The following is a 19,413-nucleotide window of genomic DNA, read 5'->3' on the forward strand; positions in this document are numbered from 1 at the left end:
CAGGAGACAGGGTAGATTCTGTAAAAACATCATCCACAATGTCCAAGACAGGGGGATAGCCAGAGGCCTATGCTGGGGGAGAAGAAGAAAATCTCTAAGCCTTCTCTTAGATTCAGAGTATTCCTGCCCTTCCCAGTGGAAATGCTCTCTCATGTCATGCAAGGTTTCCCCAAAAGAATAATCTTCAGGAGGAGAAGCTGAAGGAAGGGATTCTTCAGCATCAGAATCCTCATAAGGTGGGAAGGAATAATCTTGCTGAGAGGAAGAAGCAGAAGAAATTGAAACTTGATCTGATGAATCATAATCTGGCTCTTGCCTAGGCCTTTTGTCAGGAGGGGGATGGGAACCCCTGATCATAGTCAACAGGTCTTTGGCCATTTTAAGCATCTGTCCCTGAGGTCTAGGGCCCTGAATTGAAGAGGCCTGTGCTTGTTTCTTTGTCTTTGCTGGAGCCTTAGTCTTTGTCTTTAAAACTGAAGCCATCTACATGAAGCTGTGTAGACCTGAAAACCCCCTCAGAAGCCGGTGCCTGCACAGAGGCTCTGGACCCATCTGAGGGGGCATTATCCGAAGGTCCGGTCCCTTGAAATTCTGAAGGCCTCATCGGCTCCTTGTGGCAGTCGGTATAGGCAAGCGGTTCAAAAGTGGCAGATGACAGGGGCTGCGAAAGCACCTCACTGATGACCGACGAACCGGCAACTGGCACTGGTAGAGTAATGTCATCCGTTTTGGACCTCGGAGGCCTGTCTTTATCTTTGCGCCGTTTATATGCTCCGGCCGGATACGAATCTGATGACATGTTGTAGTTAAATCTTCTCCCAAAATAATGGAAGGCAAAATTGGACCTGCGCTTAATAGTGCGTTGGTTAAATCTAGCACATAACCTACAACTAGCTACGTCGTGGTCAGGGCCTAGGCAAGGGATACAGTATGAATGAAAATCCTTATGTGGTATTTGCTTCCCACAAGAAATACAATTATTAACTTTTTCTGACATCGGACTGGAGCAAGAAAAAAGTTTCCCCAATGGGGTACTTAGCTTTAAGAAAAAGAAGTTCCTCAGATAAATCACCAAAAGTGAAAAGGAGTCGGCCGACCGGCACTTGCGAACTGCTTTGCTTTGGGCACCGCGAGGCAAGAAAGACTGAGGAAAATGGCATCGGCTGAGGCCTTTATACCCCTGGCGCTCTGACGTCAGGGAAGGAGTGACCTCAGCCGACGTCGGACCCAGACTTTGGGACTCTGGCCGATCGAGGGCTGCCTGCCAGCAGGAAGAACCCAACAGTGAAACACGATGAACATCTGGGGATTTCTTCCTTACACACAACCTTATTTATGCTGCTGACCCAAAGGTCACCAACCTCTAAAAATGTACATCTTCCTCAGTTAGTAACCTCTTAATACACACACACACACACACACACACACACACACACACACACACACACACACACACACACACACACACACACACACACACACACACACACACACAATGTACTTAATCAGCTGCTGTTCCCTGCAACCAGAAAAAATAAATGTACGTTGCAAACAGAAATTCAGTTAACAATACATATATTTTCATCCTCTGCCATCTTTTGTATTTCCTGAGAGATTTGCAGAAAAAAACAAGTGCTTGTTTGAATACAAAGATGTGTGGTTATACACTTGTAATTTGCAGTGGGAAGATTAGCACTGAGCTGTGTTCTGATTAGCTGGTTACAAAAAGGGTGTTTGCTAGTTTATTCCAGGAAATGAGCCAAGCATACATTCTATCAACCTGGCTGCACAGTATGCTAACTCATACTTTTAAACTCAGTCATACAAATAACAAATCTATTCCAGCAGACAATTACCAGCATGTATTACATCTCAGCAGCAGAAGCTGGTGAGAGTTAGATGTGACTTGCTATCAGAAATTAACTTAAATGGGCTCTGAAATTTTTAGTTTTGTACTTTTATTCTGGCTGGATCAGGAGTCATCATATGTTAAGGCATTTTGCCTTCAAGATAATATCCGCAAGTCAAGCTGCACTTGAGTAACCCACACGTGTGACCTCAACCTGCTCTGTAACATCAGTAGGACTTGTTGGTGGGACAGATTTGTGTCCCAGAGACTCCCCCTTTTGTGAAATAAACTTCCTCTCCATGTAAAGCAGAGTACCTCATTAACTCTTTTTTAAGCACAACCCGGATAACTGGATGAACAGAAAATACAGCCCTGGGATTCCACCTGTGTCCCTGCTTGACAGTGGCATAAGGTGCTGTCTTTTTGGAACATGGGCTAAATTCTGGCTAGGCTTGTAAGGGCCTCAGGGCCAGTAGCCGAGCAACTTTCTATGATCTATGATCCTATGAAGATTCGGTTGGCCAACTTGACATTAATACTGATGACTTTGCCCCATGTTAGATTATTGCCAAGTTAAGAGCTGCTGACAGCCCCCATAGTAACTACCTGACAAAATGTGGAGTTAGGAATGTCAGACAAAATCATACCTCTCAACCATTTAGCACAGAAAATCTGGACAAATCCAAAAACAACAGGGGGGGGGGGCAAAGCCCCAAAAATAGGGACATATTTAAATATTGCTCTTATAAACTTAAAAAGTTGCTATAATAAAAGTTTGTGTGTATTGCATACATTTTTTGAAGGATATGAAATCCTGAAATGCAAATGCTTCTCATTATTTAGTGACTTCACTCCTCACTGATTTGCTACAAAAATCCAGAAAATGACAAATTTTGTGAGAACAGACCAAAAATATGTGAGTAAAAAATCTGGACATTCTGTGAAAATCTGGACAGTTTTGAGGTATGGATGCAATACTCCATGCAGTCAATATTTAAATCAGAGGAAAACAGTTATGCTTCATGGAACAATCAGATTATTTTTTTCCTTTTTACATGCATGAGGTACACAGTGATACTAACACATCTGCCCTGCTTTTCCCAGCCACTGAAGTAAATTGCCCAGCCAGTCAGAATATTTGCTTTGCTTGACAGTGTCAGTATACCATACATTCTGCATAAACTAAAGTATATTTGCAGTGATAACGCTTGCATGGGATAACTAAGCACCACAACAACAGTAACTATGGTAACATCAGTCAAATCATATTGTGCTTTCTTCAATATATCTCTGACCAGATGACCATTTCTAAATTATCACTACACTGTTCTTAAAAATGACACCATTATTTAGCTGTTTTAATCCTGTATATGTCTTGTCAGATGTTACAGCTTTTGCAAAAGTTTTGTACTGGAAAAAATAGCAGTTTTTATTTTGTTTTATGATAATTACAGTATTGGACTGAAAGCTAAAGTGTGATCTTGAAAAATGACCAAGTCATAGAACTGTCCACAAGCATTCTGTTAGTCTAAAGCTAAGTTTCCTTATGGCATTTAGCAAAGTGCATCGGCAATGTGCTCAGAAACCACTTATTTTTGAATATTTATTAATTTAAACAGCTAAGAAATGCCACCAAGAAGGATATTCTTAGAGACAAAAAAGATTTCTACCTACACCTTCAACAAACCAATCAACAAATTCCACAAAAATTCTGGTCTGTGATAAACAAACTCCTTCAGCCAGGTCACACTACTACTCCAGACCCAACCGGTTTCAACAATAGCAACTCCAACCTGATCCCTGATGCCTTTAATAACTACTTTACAGAAGCCATTCAAACCCTGGCCAATTCTTTACCACCCATCACTGCGTCCCAACCAAATATCTGCAATACTTCATTACCTACCTTTCAAATACAACCTGTATCTACATCTCTCATCTGTAAGCTACTTCAAAAATTGAAACCTTGCACCCCTTCTGCTGACCAACTCCCATCTGAATACCTACAAATAGCCGCAAAAGCCATAGACTATCCCATTTCTATCCTTATTAACAGAACTATCTCTGAGGGCAAAATCCCTGCTCTATGGAAAATATCACATATCATCCCTCTACATAAAGGAGGACCATCTACAGAGCTTTCTAACTTTCGCCCTATTGCTCTACTCTCCCCATTAGCTAAGATAATGGAAAAATGTATTCACAAACAACTACTTAACCACTTACTACAAAATAACCTACTGACAAACTGCCAACATGGCTTTAGGCCATTCCATAGCACATCTACTGCCCTTTTATCCTTTACCGACTCTATATATAAAAACCGCAACAATAACTCATTTTCCTCTGCACTATTTATTGACCTGTCAAAAGCCTTTGACATGGTTAACCATAACCTACTGCTAGACAAACTAAAGGCTCACTCTCTTGATCCTCAAGCCATACAATGGTTTAGATCTTATCTGGAAAATAGACAGCAAGCAGTACTTTGGCATAACAATCTGTCTTCACTACTTCCAGTAAATATTGGAGTACCCCAGGGCTCTATCCTAGGTCCCCTACTTTTTTCCTTATTTATTAACAACTTACACATGAACATACCTCGAGCCACCTGCATTCAATACGAGGACGACTCCACCTTAATATGTACAGCCAAGGATATATCCTCTCTCCACTCCCTCACCCAAACTGTTTTTCAGAATGTTGAAAACTGGTTTATGCAACACTGCCTCCTCCTAAATCCCAAAAAAACAAAACTACTGCTTTTTACTCCTACTCATAAATCACCCATTCCTTTCTTCTCTATAACCTCTAACAATGGTACCAACATTAACCTAGAGACTACAACCTGCCTACTAGGTGTAACTATTGATAATCATCTCAACTATGATGAACACATAAACTCCACTATAAAGTCTGTTAACAGAAAACTTGGCACCCTCTATAGAATAAAACCCTTCCTCACCCCTTCTGCAAGGAAAACAATTGCTCAGACCCACCTCATTTCCACCCTTTTCTATGCCTCTGTTATATATACCAACCTATCCAAAAACAACCTTTCTAAACTCTCCACCTGTTATAATAGCATAGCTAGATTCATCACAAGTTCCCCCTTTAAAACTCACAACTGCCTTAACCTCAAACAACTTGGATGGCTAGAACTGCAAAACCATATACTCTTTCAACAATTACTTATTACGCAAAAGATCCTATACCACCCTAACAACACCCCTATCCTGACTAATCTAATTACTTCATATACTAATCTAGCTACACTACGCTCTGCTAACAAGCTTCTAGTTTTATCAAATAAAGCTAACAACAAAGCCGGGGATTCACTTTTCTCAAACACTGCAGGAAAATTCTGGAATCAGCTTCCTGCTGAATTATCTACCATCGCTTCTACTTCTCTTTTTAAAAAAAACATCTTGCAGAACATCTGAAAACTCACTGGCTTTGTCCATGTACTAACCCAGACTGACATCTTTTTTCACTTTCTATTCTTAACCCTGTCCCTACTCCTGTAATCTTTGCCTCCAAATCTACTTACAACTCCTACTCTGTAATATGAGAATAACATATATATTATTTCCCTTATCTAAGACTTGCTCATACATTCTAGTGTGATTTGCAGAATTGTTTAGTTTAATTTTTGTAGAATTGTTTAGTTTAATTTTTACTAAAATTATTTAATATACAAATTTATTATTACAACTGTTCACAAGACCAATACTACCTCTATATTGTGATTCTTACTGGTTCTATACAGTGTTAACTTTGTCATTATTTGTGTTTGGAGCTTTTCACCCCGGGCCTCTACTGAAAATGGACATATATCCAGCTAGACTAGCCCAGTCACCAAATGTAAAATAAAATAAATAAATAAATAAATAAAATAATAAATTTATTTATGCCACAAGTGCCTGGCTGCCTTTATTTGGGGTTGTGTGTATGTATATTTATTTTCCCTTCTTTAACTTTTCCTTTTGACACAGTACTTTGTGGCATGCCTTTCAACTTCTTAACTGAAGAGTTCTGGACAAAGCAAAAACTATTTGGAGAACAAATTCCCCACATCAGGGAAAGATTTTAAATAGTTCTCTTATAAACTCAGAAAGTTGTTAGAGTAACAAATTTTACATTAACATGCATCTTCTGAATGGTACAATGACTTGTGAGAAAACCTCAACATTTATAAAAATCATGCCAAAATATGAATTAAAAATCTGGACATTCAATAAAAGTCTGGACAGTTGAGAGGTATGCTTTGTGGGGACCTTGGCTTTTCCTAGTCAAAATCAGTATATTTATGTTTTTAATCAGATAAAACTCATGAGGTCTAAATACCTTCTCTGTGGCTAGTCTAGGTGAGTTGGCTTCTTCCTTGTTCAGCATTGCCTAATAAACAGGAAAAGGATCCAAAAATTTAAATATAACTTCGGGTTGTAATTCATTAACTGTTTGGAACCCTGACCACCAGTCCTTTACTGCAGTTTCCTTCAGAAGTGCCTTCAGTGTGACTTGCATTGTGCCTGAAAAACATAATTTGTGAACCACATATCATTCTCCTTACCAAATGAAGCTTCTCTTCCTGCTTGCCAAATGAACAAACAAGCCCCAAGCATGCCATTTTTTGATAGATTATATATATATGTTGATCTAACCTTGACTTTTACACCCTTGTAAAATCCAGCAACTTGCATATTCTCCATGGTACCAGTATATGGAGAAGGACAATAACGTTGCAATCAAATCTTCCAAAAGATAAGTATGTTTGAGTAATGAAACATGGGAGTAGGAGCTGGCAATTCAAAGGCTGCATTTTTGGCACCCAGTATGGTAACCCATTTAGAAGGAAACAATATTGAGGCAAACAGTGGCAAAGTCAGTAATGTACACCCATTGGGTTGTGTTCCAGTTAATATCTAGTAAAAAAAAGAAAAGAAAAAGAACATGGGCAGATTTTGTACACTGCAGGTTTAGCTCTGCTTCATAATGCTACCAATCCCTGTAACAATGTCAATTAACTTCAAAATAATGACGGCTGTCCATTGAAAGGCCTACTTGACTTCAGAACAGTGTCACCTTACCAATAATAACTAGTCTTTTATAAGGCCACATCACAGAGACCCAGCAGGTGCTCCTGATAGTCACTGTGCAGCAGATACTAAAGTGTCTTACTCTTCTGACGACATCAGGTAAGAAACCTGCTGGTCCTAGTATGCATAGAGACTACTTTCACAGGTTATAGACATCAAGTTATTCTAATCATTGGGTAGCAATATAACTAGCACAGGGTGGTTGTGCAATGGATTTCACGGTTTCACGGTGTCCATACACAAACATATGTGTAGATGCCCTCCTAACCTAGGAGCAGTCAGGCATGAACATGGTAGTGCTGTTACACTGTGACAATGCAACATGGTTACAGAAGTTGTTCAGAGATGATCATGCTAAATAACCTTATTATTATAATCACTGTGCTACAAGGCCATTGTAGCCTGATAAAGCATATGGTCAACATATTGCAGGAGACAGCACTAAGATGAGCAAGTCAAGAGTAAAAATTCAGTAGGGAAGAGGTAATACTGCAGTACAGACACCATGAAAGAAGACAAGACACGTAGTAGTACACCTCAGCACTGCAATAACTGTGCATAGTGTATTGCAGTAACAGGGAGACATACAAAGCAATAATTTGGATGTGGTAACATAGCACAAGTGGTGTGACAGGTTCAAATGGAGAGGCCTCACCATGACAGTACCTATAGCATAGGGCCATGTTAAGCTAATGCCCACCTTTGGAGCTCACCCTGACAGTGAACATAGTACAAAGGCATGATGGGTTAGTGCCCTTTTGGGGAGAGGGTGCTAACCATAGCATCTGTCAGTTGCAGTGCCTTCATTGTGTGCTCACGTTCCCATGGAGGAAAGACAAACTCTTAGTGCAAGAAATCTGAACAAAGCCCAACAAAATGGAGGGACAAAGGCCCAAAAATAGAGGCAGATTTTAAATATTGCTCTTATAAACTTAGAAAGTTGCTAGAGTAACAGGGTTTGTTTTAACAAACATTTTCTGAAATATCTGAAGTCTGAAACTCAAATGTATGTCATTATACATTTTTTGAAAGATCTGAAGTCTGAAATTCAAATGTATGTCATTATTTAGTGACTTCAATCCTCAGATCAACCAAGTGATTTGTCAGAAAAAACAAATTTTATGAGGAACATACCAAAAATATGAGCCAATAATCTGGACATTCTGCGAAAGCCTGGACAGTTGAGAAGTATGCATGCAGATATCCATCACTGGCATGACTCCACATCTTTCCTTTACCCGGGTACTACATTTAGCCTGAATCTGTGAATGTGCAAGTCAGTGATCAAGGCAGACACAGCCACCACATGAACACAATGGCAGAGACAGTGAGCCACTACTGGAGCTATGGATGACATGTGTCACATGCAGAGTGACATAGCATATAGGGATCTGGAGCAAATGGCTCTGCCTTTCTTGACTAAGAATATATTTTATAGCAACATATCTACATATATGGAAAATTGATTGAATGCACTTGTTATCGAGTGCACTTCTCACTGTATGTTCCAGTTATTGAATGGAGGAAGATGAATTGTGTAAAGTAAGTTTGAGTTCATGAAGTTTATAATGAAACTTTGGGATATACTGAAAGTTTTGGCATTGGGGTTAGGAATGTATGCGACTGTTTGCTGGTTAGAGTAAGAGCTAGGTAAAGGGATAGATTTAATGTTGTGCATGTGTACTGACTTATGTGGTGTGTGTCTGAGTGTCTTGTGCAGTAGTAATGCTATGGAAAAAGCTTTTCTAAAATAAGTTGTAGGGCTAAAGTTAGGGGTAGGGTTAGCATGCATTCCTAAGGTATACAAGAGCTCATGATGGAAATGTTGGTAAAATGTCTTTGGGGGGGGGGGGGAGATTTCCCCAAAGGTACTATGATGTGTACACTTCTTTGTACACTTCACAGTACTCATTTGCTATTCAGCAACCACCCTAGCACATTGGCGTATGGTACACTAGCATGAAGATGTGCAACACTGCTTTGGCTTGGCACAGCATCAGTGATGAATACTAATTTACTAATGAGGCAGTCTGGGAGTTAGCCATATGCAAGTTAACCATATGCTGTCTCCCCAAGAGCCACCTCCATGGAAGCATCTATGCATTGAGAACTTTAGGAAAATCTTTGGCTGTGTAGATCAGTACAATGTACCCCACCACACTGCGGTACAGATCATGGCCAAAGGCCATGTTCAAGTACTTACTGTAGAACAGAGTGTGTGTGCTGTGTCTTTAAGAAGCATATCAAGGACTGAATGTGCATATATAGGGGCACAATGACCTCACTCGATCTAGATGTGAGACCATATGGGATAAGGTGGCACACATAGAAGGTGTGTCCAACCACCTTGGCAATGTGAATGTTAAAGGTGACAGTATGAACAAGTGATGTCCCCAAACCCCTAACAACTCCTACCGTATGTAATGGAGTACTACCTATGTGGTAATGTGTGGGCATGTTGTTACTCCCAAAGGGGATGACTATGCAACTAATGGCATTTAGCTGTAGGCCATGGCTCAGGCACCAGTCATCCATCTCTGTGAGACCCTGATTGAGTATGCATGTGGCAGCTGGAGAGTTGATCATGGCACCTAGTTTGCAGTCAAGTGCAAACATGTTCAGCCATATTCCCCCTGTGATAGCCTGCACGTAAGACAAATATATAATGAACGAGAGAGATCCCAGGACCAAGCTGTATGGGATGCCATGTGTAACTGGTGTATAGTCAGACATGACACCTGCAATCCTGACCATGTGGGTGCTATCCCTGATCTAGGTATCAATCCATTGTGTGAGATATGTGTCCAAATTGACGCTGGTGAGCCTATGCATAATGGCCCAGTGGGTTATTGTGTTGAATGGTTTTGCAAGGTTCAGGTAGGCTGTGTGGATAGCCGTCCCTATGTCAATGGACCTGTTAGCCATTTAAAGAATACCTACAGGTTCAAGAGGCAAGATCTGCCCACAACAATGCTGAAATGAGTAGGACATAGTGTCTGTAGGTTCCCGATGTCTATGTGTAGGAGTCCTATGACAATATGCTCCATAGCTTTGCAGAACAGGCTACATAGGCTTATAGGGCAATATTGTCTGTGGTCCGTTGTGGCACCAACTCTGTGGAGCGGGACCACTGTCCTAGTATGCCATTCCTTGGATACATATCCTGTGGTAACTCTGATATTGAACAGTGATGTAATGTGAGGGTTGCGTTTGTCATGATGCTCATGTATGATGCAGGCTGGGACACCATCTTGTCACATTGATACTGTGATGTACGCTGTGGGGAGGGCAGCACTCATCTGTTACTGTGTGATGTCAGGGAGGTTATACTCTGTTGGGATGGATAGTTGCTCCTTAGGGGGGATGGGTGGGAGACATCTGCACTGACCCTGTTTGCCAGGATGTAGGCAATGCCAGTGGGTTCAGGGTAGGTTTAGTCAGTATGCAGTAACTTACAGCATATCAGTGAGTGTCCATCCAGGTTCCTGACATAACTGAAGAAGGTCGTGTGATAGTTCTACGTGTCAGGTGCAATTGTCTGGTAGACGCGGCCCTTAGAAAAGTCCATGAGTGATTGTAGCTGTCTGCTAGTACAGATCACAGATACCTTCCCAGTCTGGGATTGTGCTCTATCATGTTGTAGTGTCCTCCTGACGTTGTACATCTTATTAATGGCTGGGGTCTACCAGACAAGTCCCCTGCCATTGTAGTAGTGGGTCTTGTTGTTATTTGGGATAGCACAATCCATGTAGTCCACTAGGTGTCCATAGAATGTGTATGTAAAGGATGCAGCAGTGTGAGCCGTATATGCCACTGTCTCAGGATCTCTGAAGCATACCACCTTGCTTCGGTGAAGTGAGATGTTGGCTCATGAGAAGTTCACCAAGATTACCCAGGATGGGTGTGTGGAGAGTATATGTATGTCCTGTGAGATACATGTATGTTCTGACCTTACCATTGAGGGGTATATCGCTGGTGTGGAACATAGAGTCCCCATGTTGGGGATGAGCAGGTCCAATATGTATTCCCCCTTGTGGCTGTGCTGACTGGTTGTGCCAAAGCATATGAGTCCACAAATTGTAGTGACTGTTGGGTGAAGTTGTCGGGGCTTGAGTAGTATCCCCAGTCAATATGTGTGTATATGAAGTCACACAATATAATGGTGTCTGTGGAGACCTTCATATTCTCCATAGTTCCCACAAAAGCCGAGTGTGTTTTCTGAGTTTGGGAGTGTGTTCTGCAGCAGGCAACAAACTGAAAGGCAGTATTGCACAATGGTAGTTGTATATGTATGGTCTGTGATGCTTTGTGCAGTGCTACTAACCTGGAGGTGTGTATATCTGTGATGTATACGGATACTCCCCTTAGTTGTGTTGTCTGTTCCAAGTCTTGTTGTCAGACAGCATGGTATGAAACATAACCTGGTAGTGCTGGTGTGCATAAGCGAGCCTGAACCAGGTGTCTGTCAGTGCACAGATACTGCTCTCCTCCATACTGAGGAGAGTCCTGAGTGGCCACAATATGAGGTTAACACAACTGTTGTTGAGCAGCATTACCCTTAGTTTCATTTAACCAGTAATGTCTATGGAGGTGGGTTTGACTTCTGAGCCCTGCTTAAAAAAGGCACTCTGGTGGTAGCAAGAGCCTTAGCCAGCATACCAAAGTCCAAGGGTGACAGGTGCAAGCTGTCCATAGTGAAGCTACGTGGCATGTTGAACATGTCACCATACGCTGACAGACACTGTATCCCCTATGAATGAAACAAATTTGTTAGCCAACTGTTAAATGTGATATGTGTGTCCGTTTACTGTGACATCATAATTGGTGGGTGTAAGATGCTAGACAAGGTCAGGGTCATACTGGCCTGGGCTACATGATCAGAGTGTACCTCCATGTATCATGTCATGTGGTCCAGGGAGTAACATCTGAGGTTACACACACCAACATGGACAATGATGGTGCCAGTCCTGTACTTGCTTTGGAGTGACCTGACTGCCTGTGTTATGTGGCAGATCCGGGCACCCAACAGACAGCCCAAAGTGACTATTCCCTTGTCAGGGCTGGTGAGTGGTACATCAGTGTGTCTGAACATAAGTGTTGCCTATTACAAGTGTATTAGGTGTGTTGTTTACCCCAAGGGCAGTGACTATGTGGCACACTGACATTGTGAACTTTGTGATATGTGGGTATTGTAGTGGGGCAGCAGGTGTGTGTGTCTGCTTTGGAGGTCTCTGCTGCTTAGGTAGAGTACATTTATAGCATCCGAGTATGTCAATGTGTGCTAATGTGGTTTGACTGCTGTTGCTAGAGGATATGTGAGACTGATATGTGGTGTGTGTGGTTACCTTCACCACCTGACAGACTGTGCCAGTCATGGGTTGAGAGAGTTCAGCTCCCTGTATGTCTATATAGGTGCATCTCACACATATATCTGAGTTTGTCGGGATGAGGAGAGGGTTGTCTGTGTACATGAGGCAGATGTGACATTGTGTCGATATCACAATATCCACCAGCTGGACTGAAGAGTACACACAAAACTGACCACTGGATATGCCAGGATATTATCATGACATACTCTGTAGCCTGATCACAAAGGATCAGTAGGGTGCTAAGCGTGTAAAAGGGTATAACAGGGATTAGTGCTCATGTTCGTTAGTGTTTTGTAAAGAGGAGCTGAGAAGGAGTCCAGACTGAATCATGACACCTCCTTCAGCTATGTCATAAATATCAATGTACACACATATATGTCCTGAGTCAGGGCCAACTGTACCTGAGTGTCAATGCCGACATCATGACAGACAGGCCCATATGTACATACCCATCCCCCACTGACAATAGTCCACATCACCATACCAGGAGATATCACATGTAAAATGGATGAGCAGCTACCCCCACTGCCAAAAGCATGGCAGCAGGTGGAATACATTGATTCCCAATATGTGTCATGCAAAAACTACAGAACAAACAGATCATGCATCTGAACAGTCAGTGGAGCTGCACCCCCTACACAGGATGTGGAACCGTTAAATGTGTCACAGCTACATATGGCACTCCCCACAAGTGTTGGTGCACAACACACCATGGGAAGTCAAGTCCAGTACACCTATGTGGTCTGATCTGCAAGGTCATGGAGTCCATCATGGTTGCAGTCATAAACAGAGCTACTGGAAGCTGACACACACACAACCCTACCAACTGTGGTATGTTCATGTGCAGATCATGGTTCCCAAACATGCTAGACTGTTTGCAAGGCAGCCACCCAGGACATACATCAATGAATACATCTACACATGTGTCACATAGACTTTGAATAGCCCTTTATCAACATCCCTGACACCTGTAGTATCCACAAAACCAAGAAGCTGTGCATAAATATGTGTTGACATATGACGGAATGTCAATGTGTCCACAGATAGATCACACAAGGTAAGGATACTGAGGTCATGTTCAAGCTGTTGATACCTGCTGACCCACATGGACCATTCCTGGAATGGCATAAAACAAAGTGTACACACATCACCATGTCCAGTCTGATGATGTCACCATCCTATAAATACAGCAGGAGAAGGGAAACCAGCCAGTAAAGCAAATAGCGCGCCTTGTTAATGCGTCTCTTTCCAGTATCATACCATAGTTAGGTAGGGGTTTGAATCCTGCAGAGTGTGTGTGTGTGTGTGTGTGTGTGTGTGGGGGGGGGGTGTATGTGTGCAGTTTCCTTTGAGGGGTGTTCCCTTTTTGGGGACTGGGAAAACTCAGTAAAGGAGGTACATTACTCATTGGAATGTCTGATGATGTCACCATCCTACAAATACTGCAGGAGAAGGGAAATCAGCCAGTAAAGCAAATAGCGCGCCGTGTTAGTGTGTCTTTTTCTAGTATCATAACATAGTTAGGTAGGGGTTTGAATCCTGCAAACAGTGAGTGTGTGTGTGTGTGCAATTGTCTTTGAAAGGAGTGCCCTTTTTGGAGACTGTGAAAACACACTAAAAGAGGTACATTCCTCTTTGGAAAGTCTGATGATGTCACCATCCTACAAATACTGCAGGAGAAGGGAAACCAGCCAGTAAAGCAAATAGTGCGCCATGTTAGTGCATCTCTCTCTAGTATCATAACATAGTTAGGTAGGGGTTTGAATCCTACAAACAGTGAGTGTGTGTGTATGTGTGCAATTGTCTTTGAAAGGAGTGCCCTTTTTGGAGACTGTGAAAACACACTAAAAGAGGTACATTCCTCTTTGGAAAGTCTGATGATGTCACCATCCTACAAATACTGCAGGAGAAGGGAAACCAACCAGTAAAGCAAATAGCACGCCATGTTAGTGCGTCTCTCTCTAATATCATAACATAGTTAGGTAGGGATTTGAATCCTGCAAATGCTGACTGTGTGTGTGTCACTGTTGGTCAAATTGCTTTTCCTATGGTATGACATAGTATGATGACAACAGTAAGTGCATTGCAGACATCAGGTATCTGCGTGGCAAATATATATGTGTACATGCCCCCTCAATCACTACATAGGTGTGAAGCCTGCATACTACATGAATACATTTGTTTCCATTGACAGGTTGTGCCGCTGCTACTCAGATCGTAGGTGACATATGTATGTATGTATGTATGTAACATGGCCGTCCTCTGTCGTGTTCTGTGGCCATGGTCATCTGTGGCACACACACCCATGACAGTTACTTAAGAGTAGTGTGAGTGAGGGTATATGCCTGGGGTATATGTCAGACATGGGCATACACAACAAAGTCTGCCAAGAATGGACAGTCTTTATAGGTGTACGACTGCCTTGTGGACATGCACTCAGGCCTCTAATGTCTGTGATACACCTTCGGACTCCACAATACTTATGGATATGTGGATACCAAGGGACACATGACATAATATGGGTCTGTATGTACACAATGGTACCCGACATACATGTTGAGGGCTACCACCGGTGTGGTACTGACGGGATAGTATGTATAGTACATGAGGATGACTATGCCATCGTCGGCTTACTGCTATACAGCATGTATCACACAACAGGTATCTGTCTGTATTATACCCTTGTGTAGGATATGCGTCCCATCCAGGGAATGCATTGTAGGCCATTCCATGCATTCCCAGATTTGGATGGACACATCCCTAGTGTGTCTGCATGTACCTAAGGGGGCTATATGACACACAGGTGTGGTCACAGTAATGGGTGGCGGTCATCACCAGTGGTTAGTGTTATAGTGTAGCACCGGAAGGATCCAATTGATACTGGGTTCCCTACTACTGGGTGTCATTTGTCAGGACATCATCCAATGATTGCTTATAGTCATGCTGTTGAGGTTGTGTATACTACCAGACTGCAAATCATTGACTGATATTATCGGTATCACCCGCAGCATAGTGTCAACCCATGTCATACACACGTCTACCCATGTTAGTACATAACTGTAGTAGAATGCATACTGGCCATTGAAAGATGCAATGGGATGTTAATAATATGTACACACATCCCATGTGTCCACTATGGACGTACATCCAGACACTGCGCACCCACCATGTTCACAGATGTACACTTGCTAATCTGTACTGCACACATCACACACATACTGTCCACTCGCTAACACATGCTGGCAACACATCACACATCAGCCAAGTGGCACATGGGTGGATAATACATACTCAGACCTAACAGTGGTGTAAACAATGCTACAATGAGAATCAGAGCTTTGATGCATAATGTCTGCTCAGATATACCTACAAGAATGTAGTTAGACTTCCTTGTTGACAACTCGCTATTATTGCTACACTGCCATAGTGTCACCCTGTGCATCATCACCATGTTAGCCTGTCCCTCCATTGATAATGCAGATGACAGGAGGCGGCACAGGCATCATCATATGCACAGGGCATTTTGTTGTTTGCCAGAGCCTGACATTGACCCATCCAATCGACATGTCAGTGTGTGTGTGTGTGTGTGTGTGTGTGTGTGTGTGTGTGTGTGTGTGTATGTGTGTGTGTGGGACAACAGAACAGCATGGGCCAATGTTGATGTAATGTGTGTGTGTATGTGTGAGCCCCAGTTGTTTGCTTAATGTGTGTGTGTGTCTGCATGCACACAGCTCCATCATGTGGCTGCCATATACGGTGGTTTGTGGGGCAGCCACAGACTGTATCTGCTTGGCTGTACAGATCACTGTCTCTGGCCACGGACACAGTACCTGTGCCTGGCAGGGGTGCTACGGATGGTATTGGGTACCAACCCTGACTGAGTACTGTCATCAGAGGCAGAGGTATGACGACTGGACCCATGTCCCTGCTGGGACTGGCCAGAGCCACGTGCATGTGGTCTACTGGGACGGACAATGGACAGGCCAGCCCCAGCATTGCTGTGGCTGGTGCTGCCACTATGGGAGCGGCTGTGAGCTGTGGGCCATCTGCGACCACTGCCAGCTGTTGCTGGCATGCGTCCGCGTCGATGTCGCAACTGTCCCGCATGGTCCTGGCTTGAGGAAGACATGTTGTGGAGGGCATCTATTGTCACCCCCCAACGTCTATCAATGACCTCAGTGTATGTCCAGATGGCACTGGCAAGGTCACGGATGCTGTCATTGATAGTGGTGTTATGTGCCCTCTGCACCCTAAGTCCCTGCCTGGTGTACCGTTCCATACGTACCTGAGCCTGCATTACAGCCTGGAACATAGTGGTCATTGTAAGACCTGTGAGGGCACGCCTGCCAGGGGCAATACGTCCAGTGGTGCTCCCCCGAGAACCCCTGGACCTCCGCCTATGTGGTACCGTTCCAGGTATATGGCTATGGCTGCTGTGAGGGGATGAATGTGCCATGGGCACCACACTACCCTGGTCAATGCCAACTGTATGCTGTCCCTCCCATATGGCCATTGGTGGTGAGGGATGTAATGGCAGTATGAGTGTGCGCATAGATGGGGTTGAACGCTGTGTACTGTTGATTGGTGGACCAATGACAGACCCTGTCAAATCTCCCTGTGCCAAAATACATGTGTCATCATCACCACTATTCGTGGCAGTGGCTTCAGGTCGCCTGCTGCTTTTGCCAAGCCTTACCTCAGGACCTATGAGAGGAAGACAGGAAACACACGTTACGGTCTGCACATGCACACATGAACACATGCACACATGAACACATGCACACATGCACACAGGAACACATGCACACAGGAACACATGCACACTCCTCACTACAGCAGACACACACACACACACACACACACACAACAGAAATCCAAATCATACTCAATACTGGTTGAAGGTGGGTGACAGTATCACAAGGCAAACTGTCACGCACACATGTCAGCATGCAGAATAAGTGTTGATCAAGTCCATGCAGTGTGAGTGTAGACAGCCATAGTTAATGACAGTGTACATGGCTGTGGTGCATGTGTGTACATGTTCAGTTATTGCCTACACCCTGGAACACATTGTGTACAAGGACACAACATTTCTGTGCAAGTATTATAAGCTCTGCAATGTCCTGTGCACCATCACACACATGTATACATACCATGGCTGCATGTGTTATCTGTGTGTCACATGGATTTCCATGTCTGATTGCAGTGTCTGTGTCTGTAGCAGATAATTGTGGACACAGGTGTAGCACATGCATGCTATGTACACACACGGGATGAGTGGTGCATGTATACGTGATGGGATACCAATCCTGGACATGGCCATTGTAACAGTATGGGGTGTAGTACCATTAGCCATCATCATCATGCATCATGTGGTCACTAAAGTGTGCTAGACCACCGCCTAGCATGCTGTACCTGAACCGCAGTGCCGTGGCTAAGTTCACAATTACACAGCCACGTTGCACAAGGGTGTGTGAGGTGTCCAATAGGGAGCATTGCCTAACATGACTATGTTATGTGTTGAGGAGTGTTGCACAGCCCCATGCTAGGCCCCTACCCCTCAGGTATACTATGTGTGGTGTGTGGATGACATGTGGGATATTGAAGTGTGACCTGGCAGTGGGTGTCCGGTTACACTATGTGTAGCATGTTGAGGTGTACTGCATATGACAAACGTGTTATGTTGTGTACATGTGTGTCAACTATGCCTATCCAATGTGCAGTACATTGTTGCCACATTTGTGTCTGATGCTCTGTGCATTACATGTGATTGAGGCAGCTACTGACATTACTGAGATGTTTCATGTCTCACAGCAAACATGCACAGCATGCATTATGCGTGGGGGTGTTATGTGTACATGGCCTACACCTCACCTATGACATGCACAGTTCAATACCAAGTTTAAAATGTTAACACACTCACCAGCATGTAACATCTGCCCTGCTGTAACACCAGAGGGACCTGCAAGAATATGACAGAGTTTGTCAGTGGCCACAACTGTGGCATTGCTACTGTGAGTGTGCTAAACTACTGTAGAACAACAGGTATAGGTGTACAGATACTATTCAAATTATCAGTATTGCACACAATAGGCAGCACAACTGCTAAACACAGTACACATCTCACATATGCATAATCTAACAATACAGCTAACAGTAGTCTACAGCTAGGGCATGTTACCTGCATGCTCCATGTCACCATGCTGGGTGGCTCCAGTCTCCATGATGACACATGTGTTATGTTGTTGCTGTAGGCCAGGAGCCACCACACTTAGCAGCAGTTCCTCCATTCTGGTGAGGGGGGGATGTATGGCCACCCCACCACCTGTGGCAAGCTGTTGTCTGTGGATATCAGACGCACGCTGCCGGACATGTCTAATTAAATCACTGCAGTGATGGCGTACCTGCTCATATGTCTGGTTATGCATGCCTATGTCATTTACCCGATGAACAAGTTCTTGCCACAGTGCAGTACGCTCCTGCTGGTGCTGGCTGGCCCTTAAAAACAGCAGGGTATAGTGCTGAACCAGGCTGTGGTGGATTTCCTGTTCCTCTGCAGCTGTGTAGCAGGGGTTCCTGTGATGAGCCATAAGCCTGGAAGACAAGTAAACGATATGTGTGAGCAAAGTCATGTGGCACACTTAACATTATACAGTACAGATATCAGTTAACTGCCATATATAGCATCTGTTCGTCTGTCAGCGGATACACACATTCAATACCACATATCAGTACTCAGCCCACAACTGGCTGACAGTGCCTGCCACACTCCATATGACACACCAGTATACACCAGTACTCGGCTCACTGTTTGGGATCCAATGCACAGCCTTGCCAGGGGATACATATCAAGCTAATGCATGCAGAAATATGTCATCCATTGCAATGAATGTGAAGTACAGTTACAGTATAACCAGCAACCCACCCTAGTCGTTGATGCCATACCCCTACCTAACATATGTGCACAGTTGTTAATATAGCTGGCATACTGCTGTAACAGAGTATACATGTTGCTAGGTACACACGCAAACCCTGCATCACACATGTGATTGCGGACATGGTACAGACATCATTACACACACATCAGACATTCATA

The 19,413-nt window shown here is 43.5% G+C and overlaps 1 protein-coding gene across 1 annotated transcript in view; it reads left to right on the forward strand.

The window, feature by feature from the left end:
• The window catches only part of LOC122812196 (volume-regulated anion channel subunit LRRC8D-like), a 148,109-nt gene that overhangs the window by 71,809 nt on the left and 56,887 nt on the right, over window positions 1-19,413 (forward strand). The window lies entirely within an intron of this gene.

Source organism: Protopterus annectens, chromosome 9.part0 (assembly GCF_019279795.1).
Source record: "Protopterus annectens isolate FY-2018-M chromosome 9.part0, PAN1.0, whole genome shotgun sequence".
Taxonomy (NCBI): domain Eukaryota; kingdom Metazoa; phylum Chordata; order Ceratodontiformes; family Protopteridae; genus Protopterus; species Protopterus annectens.